The following is a 12,217-nucleotide window of genomic DNA, read 5'->3' on the forward strand; positions in this document are numbered from 1 at the left end:
AGGTTTCTATCTTCGATGTCACTGATTCTTTCCTCCATCTGGTCAACTCTACTACCTAAGCTGGTTATTTTGTTCTTAATTTCTTCTATTGAGTTCTTAATCTCCAGAAATTCTATTTGGTTCTTTTTTAAAATTTCAATCTCTTTCGTAAAATGCTCATGCTGTTCTTTGATTGTGTTTCTGTGTTCATTTAACTATCTGTGTTTTCTTGCATCTCGTTGAGTTTTTTCAGAACTGCATTCTTGAATTCTCTGTCATTTAAGTCACATATTTCTGTATCTTTAAGTGCCTTTTCTGGAGATTTTTCACTTTCTTTCTGAGCTATCTCGTTGCCTTGGTTATTCATGGCAATTACTGATTTACTATTTCTCTTCCTAGACATCTACAGGAGTGGCTTCTGCAACAGGTTGATATGAAGCGGTCTTTCTTTTGTTTTCCAGTACTTGTTGGTAGAATGTTTTATTTTTTCTCCGACTGCAGCTTATTTTTCTTCTCCCATGCGGTAGTGCTATGTTTTCTCTGCACTATTCCAGCTTCTCACACAATGGGGAGATTCCCTGGGAGATGGGCTTCTCCTCTGTTAATAGTTTGTCTAGGTCACAGGGCGCAGTGTTCCGGTGGGTATGCGGAGAGCTTTTGAAGTTTCAAAGCTCTTCCTGCACCAGATTCAGAGCCCATGTTTCAGCAGTTCTGTTTACTCCTGCAGGTATCCGCCCAGATAGGTGGGTCCAGGGTCAGGGTGAGTTGTGAGAGGTGGCCCAGAGCAATGGCGGCGACCACCACCACAGCCGGTCCTGCTTCCACAGCTCCCTCTCCTTTGCCAGAACTAGTTAGGCTGCGAATCTGTGTCTGTGGTCCACAGTTCTCAGAACAGCAAATATTCTGTTCTTTTGATCTGACACTGCTACTGTTCTGCTTCTAGCACCAGGCAGGTGGGGGCGGGGCGAGCTCTGGGAGGGTGGGGAAGGGGCGGCTAGTCTCAGTGCCTAAAGCTTCCGTTCTCTGCTCAGCAGTGAGGGCTTAAACCACCGTTTTCAGCCTTCTTCCCTCAGTCTTTGTTCCGAGGTCTCTGCCGTGAGCATTGGGTTCAGCCGTGTTATATGCTGCCCCCTCAGCCCTGTGGGCCATAAGCGGAGCCCTAGCAGTCCGAGTTCTTCCCTCTCCCGCAGCTGCGGTAGTTGCTGGATGCAGCGAGCTTGGAGCACTGAGCTAGGTCTGCGTCCTGCGCCTGCGCGGCTCCATCTGCACTTCTTCCTTCCCTCCTCCCCCGCTTGCGCGAATCTCCCACCTGTAGGTGATTTCAGTCGGTAGTGGGCCTCTTCGTCTTGCCTGTCTGCTGTGCAGGGAGTCCTTTGTGGAGTTTTTGTTGTTCGATTCGTTTTAAATTCCAGGGGAGCTTTACAGAGGCTCACCTCACGCCACCATTTTTCCTCACTATTCTCTGTTGAAGCATTTTAATGATGGTTTCTTTAAATTCTTTGTTGGGTAAGTTCAGCATCTATCTCGTCTTGGTGTCAATATTTGTCTCTGTCATGCAGGTGAGGGTTTCCTTGTTCTTGGAAGCATGAGTGCAGGGTATCACATTGCGTCTGTTTTAGCAGGCCTCCTCTGACACCAGCCCGTGGAGGGGGAAGTGCTACCTCACTGCAGCCAGTGGGGGGATTTGGCCTCTGCCCACACTGCAGGGAAAGGTGGGTGCTCTTAACCTCTGGACACTGATATCCTTCTCAGCTTCCCATTGGGGACCTTTTCTCACACCACCCACGTGAGTGGGAAAGGGCTCACTGTTACATCTAGGTAAGGAGTTTGAGACTCCTGCCTTGACAGCAGGGTGTGGCAAGCTGGTTTCTCCCACTGTGTCTCACAGGGGTTGGTTAATTACTATCTAAAATGTCTTGTCTGGTTAGGGGCCCTTTCTTGGTCCTTTAGCTGGAGAGAGGCAGATTCTCTTGTGGCTTCTTTGGTCTGCACCCTTGTTATCTCTGTGCTTCTGGGTTGTCCAGTGTCCAGGCTGGGATCTTTGGGCAGAAGGAACACAGGATTCTCACGGCTGCATCTTTCCTCAGATTCCCAGGCCCTGGCAGCCTGCCTTCTCTCCACCTCTCAAGTCTTCTTGTTTCACTTGGTTCTTTTGGAACCGATTTCCTGTTCATGTTTTGTGTTATCTCTTTAAGGGATGTGTCATGCTCTTTCTACTTCAGATGGCCCAGGGAGCTGGGGCTTGCCTCCAGACACAGCAGGGTGGTCAGGCCTGGACTGGACCATCTGTCCTACCCTGTACCCCCAATCCTGCATGGGCCCCAATCTCATCTCCACTCCCTTCCTCCCTGGACTAGGGACACCCTGACAGCCTCATTTCACCTTCATCACCTCCGTAAAAGTCCGTCTCCAAATACAGTCACACTCTGAGGTCCTGGGAGCCGGGCTCCAACATGTGAATTGGGAGGAGCACAATTTAGCCCATAGCAGCCTCCCTGGACTCTGGCTCTCTCCTCAAGTGGGGGTGGAGGTCTGCTGGACTCCACCTGTACTACATTCAGGGAACCCAGGCTCACCTTGCTCTCCACCCTCTGGGATCACTGCCCTGCACTGCCTGCTGTCCAACATCTGAAAACCATTTCATAAACTTTATCTAGTTTCTCAGTTGTTTGTGAGGGACGGTAAATCTGGTCCCTGTTATTTAATCTTGGCTGGACCAGAAGTCTCCCCACTGCAGACAGTTAGCCTGCCCCCGCCCCGCCTTCCCACCTCATGCTCCCACCAGCCATGCTTATCCCAGGGCTGTGCCTGGAGAACCCACCCTCCTTTCGGCTGCAGCTTCTCCGCTCAGCCAAATCAGTGACCTCCTGCCCATCTGTTTTCTTTCTTTCAAAAATTTGTTGTGATCTCTCATGAGCTTCTCTAGGTCATTTTGTTCCATGGGTCTTGTATCTTTTTATTCATTTATTATCATTTTAGTGAGGTCTCGGGAGGAAAAAGAAATCAATATGTGGGCTCAACACGCATCTTTAACCGGAAAACTTCTCGTCTCTTTAGATAGCTAAATTTTCCTGGAAACATTATTTGAAAACAGATCTCCTCTGGGCAACATTTACAATGCTTGTAATTTTGTACTATTACAAATAATGCTTTGATCATTATCCTTATCCTCAATGCTTGTGCTTTTCTGTTACTTTTCTAGCATAAATGCTTAGAGACTGGGTCAAAGTTTTGATGGGGTTAGTGAGTTCTATTGCCATATGGCAGACAAAAAAAAAAAGTACATTTTACCCTGCCCCCTTAGCGTTTTCTTCCTATGCTAATGAAGGGCTTTCTCACCCTGAAATCAACAGAAACTTCTGTATTTTATTTTCATTATTTTAAAGTCCCTTTAATCCCTCTGAAAATTGTTTATGGCAAAGCCAGGGGTGTGTGACTTTTCAAATACTTTTTTCATTCTTTTTGAACTGGTTTTCAATCAGCATGTCCCTGCTGCACATTTACACCTCTTCCTGCCTTACACTGGGCACAGGGCTGGACCCAGCACTTGGGAGAGACACAGACAGGAATGGGACTAGCTTCCGGGGCTGGCTTAGGAGGATGGCTGTTTTGTCCTGCCAGCCCTGCTGTGACAGTAGCAGTGGCCCTCATTGACATGAGAGCAGCACTTGACCTGCCACCCAGCTAACACACCTCAGGAAACTTCGCACAATTGGTCAGGTTTGAGCAGGGACACAGACTGCCTGGAGAGGTGTCATGTTTGTGATAAAGACCTGACCTCATGCAGTTTTGAGGCAGGGTACACAGTTTCCCAGAAGCTGTCTGTTTGGAAGTCTATGCAGGCAAGAGGGACCAGATGTGGACGGGGGGGTCTTTGAAGTGTGCTGCTGCTCTCCGCACTGCAGTCAGCACACCATGGGCGGCTGGAGGATTCAGCAGGAGTTGGGGGGGGCCTCACCCACCACAAGGGGCCACACAGCCTGGTGCCCACCCATCTGGGCTCCAGGCTGCTGAGTTTGCAGGAGTTAGTCATGGGAAAAGCCGGTCTGCCCTGGGAGGCAGGGATTTGTATTTCGGCTCCCGCAGGCGAAGGTTGCTCAGCGTCCCTGTCCTTCGGCTGCTGGTGTCAGGACCCCTGATGTGCTTACAGCTACCCTCCTTCCCCAGCCTCAGAGGAGCCTGCTAACATTGGGGTTTCTCCTGGGTCAGTGTCAGTCCCGGGGAATATGCTGACCACCTGGGGAGGTTCAGCATGGCCTGCATGTCCACGTCTCCTCGCAGGAGCAGGAGCAGGTGCACCTGACTGAACATGGTGACCTCAAGATCAGAGCTCCACAGGCCGAAGGGGAGAGTAAAGAGCCTGGATTCAGGATCTGTGCCCCGAGGCCCACCAGGGAGCATGCAGCCACCAGACTCCAGCCATGAGGAGGAGGTTTTAGGGGCGGGCATCAGCCCAGCCCCTAAGTGAGAATAGCGCCCCTTCCAGCTGCACTCCAGGTGGGAACAGCCTCTCAGTCTGAGCACTGACCACTTTCTCTGCCAGCCCTGTGGCGAGCATTGGTCAGTGCCATATGACCAGGGGCATATCCTGAGGGGCATTGTCCTTACCAGCTGTGGATAAACCAAGGAAGAAGAGGCCACTCAGAAATCTGGTTTGGAGTAGGTTATACATATGAAATCCTTCCTCAAATCAGGTGTCAATGTCAAATTAGAGGATAGAGTATTTCTGCTTTGATTAAAAAATACTAATTTGAAAAATATATTTTTTTGTTTTGTTTCCTTTGAGACTCTTTGACCCATGGGTTATTGAGAAGTGTGTTGTTTAGTTTCCAAGTGTTTGGAGAATTTCCAGGTGCCTTCCTGGCCTTGATTTCTAGTTTAATTCCACTGTGGTCAGAGAACACATGCTGGTGATTTCATTACTTTTACACCTGTTGAGGTTTATTTCATGCCCTGAGGTTTGGTCTATGTTCCATGGCCATTTGAAAAGAAGGCATATTCTGCTGCTGTTGGGAGGGTATCAGTCAGACCTTTTGGGTTGTTGAATTCCTCAATATCCTTGTTGGTTTTCTGTCTAGTAGTTCTGTCCCCTGACAACCAAGGGTATTGACATCCCCAACAATTGTGGGTATGTCTACATCTCCTTTCAGCTCTATGTTTTTGTTTTATGGATGTTGTATGGTGTGCACACATTTGTAAATTACAATTAAAATACGACATATCAAATATGTGGGATGCAGCTAAAGCAGTGCTGAGACGGAAATTTATAACCCTGACTGCTCACATTAGACAAGAGGATAGTTTTCGAGTCAACATTCTAAGTTCCTGCCTCAAAAAACTAGAAAAAGAGGAGCAAAATAAAACCAAAGCAAGAAGGAAGTAAATAATAAGAGCAGAAATCAATGAAACTGAAAACAATAGAGAAATCAGTGAAACAAAAACCTGCTTCTTCAAAAAAATCAATGATATTTATAAATCTTTAGTAAGACTGAAGAAAATCCAAAGAGAGAAGACATAAGTCACCAATATCAGGATGAAATAGGGGAACATCACTACAGACCCTGGGACATTATAACAATAATACGGTAATGCTATGAGTAACTTGTTGCTCATAAATTCAACAATTTAGAAGAAATGGACTAATTCTTCACAAATTAGACTACCAAAACTCAACCAAGATGAAATAACCTGAATAGTCCAATAATCATTTTTAAAATTGATGTAAATAAGAAGCTCCCTGAAGAGAAAATCTCCGTAAATACATAGAGACCTCTACCAAACATTAAAAGAAGAAATAACAGCAATTTTATACAATTTCTTCTAGGAAATAGAGGAGATGGGGATAGACGGCAACTTATTTTAGGAAGCTAGTATTGCTCTGCCTATCACCCAAACCAGGCAGATAGTGAAAAGAAAAAAACTACAGACTAATAACCCTAATGAACATAGAAGCAAAAATCCACAGTAAAGTATTAGCAAATTGAATCTGACAATGCATAAAAAGAACTATATACCATGACCAAGTGGGGTTCATTCCAGGTATGTATGTATGTATGTCTGGGTCAACATTTTTTTTTTTTTTTTTGGGTCAACATTTGAAGTCAATCAATTTTATTCCATGACATCAACAAGCTAAAGAAGAAAAACCATAGGATTGTATTAATTGATACAGAAAAAGCATTTGAAAAAAATCCAACAACCATTCATGACAAAACTCTCAGCAAATAAGAATAGAGGGAAATACCTCTACTAACCTACGGCTCATTTCATATTTTCCCCCAAGAGTGAGAACAAGGCATGGGTGTCTGCTCTCTTCACTCACTCCTATTCAACATTGTGCTGGAAATTCTAGTCAGTGTAATAAGACAGGAAAAGGAATAAAAGATATACAGATAGGAAAGGAAGACATAAAATGGTTCCTATTGGCATCTGACATGATTATATATGTAGGAAATCCCAGTGAATCTAAAAAAAACCCAAAAAACAAAAGCAAAAACAAAAAACCCCAAGCTTTCTAGAACTAAGTGAGTTCTGTAGGTTGCAGGATACTAGAACACACAAAAATAAACCACATTTTTACACACTCACGGTGAGCAGGTGGGAACTGGGGTGTAACACAGAACACTAGTTATAATCACTCTAAAGAAAATGAGAGCATTACAAACTGAACACAATTTGTATAAAATCTGCATGCTGAGATTACAAATGCTGATACAAAAAGTCAAATAAAGAGATGCATTCTGTGTTTATGGATTGGAAGACTCAATTCTCCCCATATTGGTCTACAGGTCTAACACGATTCCTATCACAATCTCAGCAAGGCTTCTTGTATGCACAGACAAGTTTATTCTAAAGTTTATGTGGAAAGTCACAGGCCCTGGAATAGCTAAACAGTCTTGAAAAAGAAGAAAGTGGAAGAATCTCCCTACCCGACGTTAAGGCTACTCTATACCTACAGAATTCAAGACAGCGTGGTATCCAGAGGACACACACACAGAGTGATGAACAGAAGAAAACAGAGAACCCACAAACAGACCCACACAGATATGTGCAACGGAACAGATGTGCAAGAGCAACTCAGTGGAGGAAGGAGCCATTTAAACAAACGGAGCTGAAACAACTGGACGTCCATAGGGGAAGAAACCTTGGCCTAAATCTCACACCTTATGTGGAAATTAATTCAAAATGGATCAGGGACTTAACTCGAAAATGTAAAACTACAAAACTTTTATTTAAAAATAGGACAAAAAATTCAGAATCTTGGGCTAGGTGAAGAGTTTGGACAAAACACCAAAAGCATGACTGTAAAAGGAAATAGTGATAAACCTCATCAAAATTAAAAAGTATTGCTCTGCAAAAGCCCATATGAAGGGGATGACAAGAAAAGCTACAGACTGGGAGGAAATATTTGCATATTTTCTCTGGCATCTGACAAAAGAATCATACCCTCAATATATAAAGAACTTTCAAAACTCAATATAAAAAAACAGTTCAAGTAGAAAATGAGCAAAAGATGAACAATTTCACCAAAGAGGAGATGGCAAATAAAAATAATTAATATTAAACATCACTAGACATCAGGGAAATGCAAATTAAAACCACAGTGAGATACCACACTATACCCTATCAAAATGGCTAATGAAAACAGCGAGAACCCCAAGTACTGGCAAGGACGTGAGAAACAGCTGGTGGGAATGAACGGCCAGCCCCCTTTGGAAAAGTTTGGCAGTTTCTTACAAAACTAAACATGCAACCACCACATGACCCAGCCATTGCCCTTCTGGGCATTAATCCTAGAGAAACAAAACCTATGTTCACACAAAACCTGTACACAAATGTTTAGAGTTTTGTTTGCAGCAGCCCTAACTGGACGCAGTCCAGATGTCTTTCAATGGGTGAGTAAACAGACTGTGGGACATCCATACAGTGCATTCCTACACAGCAATAAACAGGAACCTGGGTGAATCTCCAGGGGAATATGCTCAGTGCAAAAGCCAATCCCAGGAGGTTACAGACTGTATGATTCCACATATAGAGCACTCTTGAATACACAAATGACAGGTAGAGAACAGATTAGTGAGTGCCATGTGGTGGGGGGAGCAGCATGAAAGATCCTGTGGTGGTGGACACATGAACCTCCATGTAAGATAAAAGTGCACAGAACACACACCACACACACACACACACACACACACACACACACACACAGTGCATGAAGCAAAGTCAATGGCTTTGTCAATTTCCTAGAATATTGTCCCAGAGTTTTGCAAGATGCTCCTACTGGGGGAAGCTGGGCGAAGAGTACAAGGGTCCTCTTTCTTATTTTTCACAACTGCATAGGAATCTAGCTCTCTCAAGACAATGTTTTTAAAATTTTGAAACATTTAAAAAAATGATTATACATCCAAATCTCCAACACGCATCTCACAGAGGACAAGGTGGTATAAACACAGGGTGTCCCACCATGAAGAATAAGCTCCACATCTACTTGGTATCTCCCCCAAGATAGGTTCTGTGCTGGGCGCTGCTCAGCGTGTGTGCTGGCCAGGATGCTGGGCTGGCTGCTGGACCAGATGCTGGCCAGGATGCTGAATGAGGATGCTGGACTGGATAATGGGCCCTTCCCTCGCTGACCTGCAGGGGGCAGCCTGGCCATGCAAGGAGAGGGCTGTGGTGAAGGCCCTGCTGGGCGCAGCTTCCCAGTCCCAGCTGTGTGAGCACCAGTGTTTTCTTCCCCCCCCCCCCCACATACACACATGCACACACGCACGCGCGTTCCACAGCCCATGAGCTCATTCTGCCCACGACTGGCAGGCTGGGTGGGATCATTTCTCCTTGAGCTCTTTGTCCAGTTCAGTTTCAAATGACTCATGAGTGGCTTTTGCTGTCTCCCCCAGGGAGACCCCCTGCCTGGCCCCATAAACCTTCCCAATTAGGCAATGTTTCCTGATAAGCGGTGCTCACCCTCTCTCCCAGACCACCCGAGAGAACTGCTCCCCATCCCGGGCAGCAGCTGGGCAACATGGCTTCTCCAGTCAGCTGGGAAGGTGGGTCTCCTCTCCTGTCTCCTTCCTCCGTCTCTCTCCATCTCTGTGTTACTGGCCCCAGGGAGGAAGGGACTAAGAAGGTCTATGAATGGGCAGTTGAGGCCTCACCACCACACCTAAATGGGGCCTTAAAGATGTCAAGTGGCCTGACCTCACCCAGCCTGGGGTCATGGTGGACACCCTGAGTTTGCAGAAGTTTGTTGTTCGGTGAGGCCTTGGCAGCTCCCTCTGCATGGCTGGGTGCCCCCTTCCCTGAGTAGTCATCCTTAGGACCCCTTGCTGTGCCAACCCTGGTGGTTCATAGGGCCAGGGTCTCATGAAGCTGGACATCTGCAAAAGTCCCGGGTTCACTGAGCATTCATGACCTGCTCCTGGATTGGGCTCCGCTTCAGAACACACACCCCTCACCTGCACCCATGCAGCCCTTTTGGGGCTGTGCCTATTGTCCCCTGGAAAGTACTGCTGTTCAAACCCGTGTTAGGAAATGGTGTGGGGTGGAGACAAACCCGGCCTAACCTGGATCTCTCCTCATTCTCCTCACTCTGCACAGAGCAGCTGCAGTCCAGGGACAAGTGAGAGCTTGTCCGCCCCTGACTTCCGATGTCCTCTCCTGGCTAGCTAGCCTGTACCAGGCAGGCCATGGAGGATGAAGGAAGCCCCAAGCTCAGCTTCTCCAACACAGGGCCACTTTGCCATCAGCCAGAGCACACCATACTGGGTAAGAGAGGTCTGCCCCTCCAGCTGTACCCAAGACCAGCAAGATTATTGACAAGGTGACTTAGCTGAGAAAGCAGGAGGCCAGGCTCAGGCATTTGCCCCCCTAGTTTGCCCAGTGCCCTTTGGCAGTTCTCTGGGTCTCAGTTTACCATCCAGGTCAACTAAGCGGGTGCTGGTCTGTCAATGGCTGTTCACATGAATTCACCTTCCTTCTCCAGCCTGGGCAAACATGGAGCAGCTGGACTGATGTGGGAAAGTCATGGGAGGTGTTACGGGTGACCAGAGTTAGCACAGGTGGACTGGGCCAGGTGTGGGGGAGGCAGGAGCTTCAGGCAAAGAGGTGGGGACACCCAGGTGCCCTCTGGAGAGGGCTGGGCTCCACAGGTGCCTCCAAGGCCACCTTGGCCCTCCCTGCAATTTAGGAAGAGCCCCCCGCCCCCAGGCCTGTCTGTGGCAGAGGCTAGTGGCCGTAGAGGAAACAGGAATGCAGGCAGTGGCAGGGTAAGGCAGCCAGGTCTGATGGGGATTCAAGGCCTGGCTGCCTCACCCTGCCTGGAAGGGGAGCCCTGTGTCCCAGGTCCAGCTGGGGCGGGGGCAGCTGATGGTACAACCTCCATCTGCTGCTGTCTCCTCAGGTGCAGGGGGCAGGGGCCGGAACTCAGGTGTATCTCCAACATCCCATCATCACCTGCACCAGCACTGCCCCCCCCACCCCAAAATGTGGCCCAGCAAAGCCTGGTCCTTCTATAGGCCTTGTTCTCATTCCCCACACTGAAGGGGCCTCTCAGAACCCCCATCCTGCTGACACCTGGGGCTTCAAACAGGATGCAGTGGGGCTGCTCAGGGCTGGCTGGGCTGACAGCACCCCAGCAGCCTTCCCCTTCCGGAGTCCACACAAGGCACTCGTATTCCCGACTTCCTTGTGCCAGCTGGGTCCCAGGCTGGGGTGTCAGGCGGCTGCCTCCTTCTTCAGACTCACTGGGCTGCCAACAAGAACCCTCTGCTCCCCGAGGAAGAGACCTCTATAATGCCTGCAGCGCCTTCCAGACACACATTTACAATCTCACACTTCCTTTTTCTTGGATGCAATCTCAGTGCCATTAAACATGTCATCACTCTGCGCCCCCCAACTCCATGTCTCACACTTCTCGGGTGTGGGGGCCAGGCCTTCAGGTGGAGGCACTGGGGACTCGCCCATTGTGGTGGGGTGGGCAGGGTACCCCAGGCCTGCAGACTTGATGCTCTCTTTGCCGTGCCAGCCCTGTTGGTAAAGTGACCAAGTGGGCAAGGGAGAGCCCCCTCCCATAGTAGGGTCCCCCAAGTGGGAAATTATGTGAAGCTTTCACACCCACGAAGAGATAGAGCCATAGCAGGGCTTCCACAACATGACATCCCAACCGAGAAAAAGCCAGAGCTCCCTGGAGGTGGATGGTTCTCAGATGGGGAAACTGAGGCCCAGGGAGAAAGCAATTTGTGCATGCCTGGGTTTCTCCCTGCTCACCCCTGGCCCAGCTCCCTGGGAGGACCAGGTATGCTCACCTGAATAGCCTTCCCAGAGAGGCAGGGGATGAATGGTGTCTTGTTCCAGGGCCATTGAGGGGCTGCACTTTCCGTCCCCCTGCTTTGTCTCTGAGCGCTGTCCAGAGACAGGTCACTGAGTGGTAGGTTCTCAGAGCCCAGGCCAGAAAGCAGCTCCTCCATGTTCAGACACTGACAGGGAGCTGCACTCTGCCCTGCTGGCCCAGTCTCCAGGCCCCTCACAGAAGGTCTAGCCTGCCCACAGGGCCTTCAGTGTCATCTGAAGGCCGCCAACATTGTGTGGCCATCTAGCCCAGCCTAGCTGGACTCAGAACCATGCTCTCCTCCCTTGCATATCTGCTGACAGGGAGAACCCCTGGCCCAGGGGGCTTGTAAAGTTTCTCCCTGGTGACATACCCCATCCCATATCAGCTAATTTGTGTATTTGTTTTAACTTGGGTTTTGGGGTCTCTGACATTGCTTTGCTTCAGAAGTGGCTCCGACTCCACTCTTTTGTGCCTCTACCCACTCCAGGCCTCCTCATCCCCTGGAGCCCCCTTTCTACAATCTCTGCTTAGAGGCTCCAAGAAAGGAATCACCAGAGCATCAGCGCTAGCTGTGACCTCAGCCTCTAGCTCATCTCCTTTGATTTAAGAATGGGGACACAGAGCTCCCAAAAGCTTGACCGCCTTGGCCTGGCCCTGAGCTGGCCAGGAGGCCTCATTCCCAGGCCAGCAGAACAGGGAACAGCACCCCCGCACCCTCCCATCCTCGCTTCCTGAGCGGCCAGGCAATGCCAAGGGCGCGGTTATCACCTGCAATCCCGGTTCCCTTTCCTCCAAACCCCCCGGGGAACAGACGCGCGCGCGATCCATCTCGGGGCTGACACCGGGTCCCCAGCGGCACCACTCCCGGGCGTCCGGGCTTCGAACTCCGCCCCGGGCCCACTCCGACCC

Source organism: Rhinolophus sinicus, chromosome 5 (assembly GCF_057876585.1).
Source record: "Rhinolophus sinicus isolate RSI-liver-muscle chromosome 5, RSI-T2T, whole genome shotgun sequence".
Lineage (NCBI taxonomy): Eukaryota > Metazoa > Chordata > Mammalia > Chiroptera > Rhinolophidae > Rhinolophus > Rhinolophus sinicus.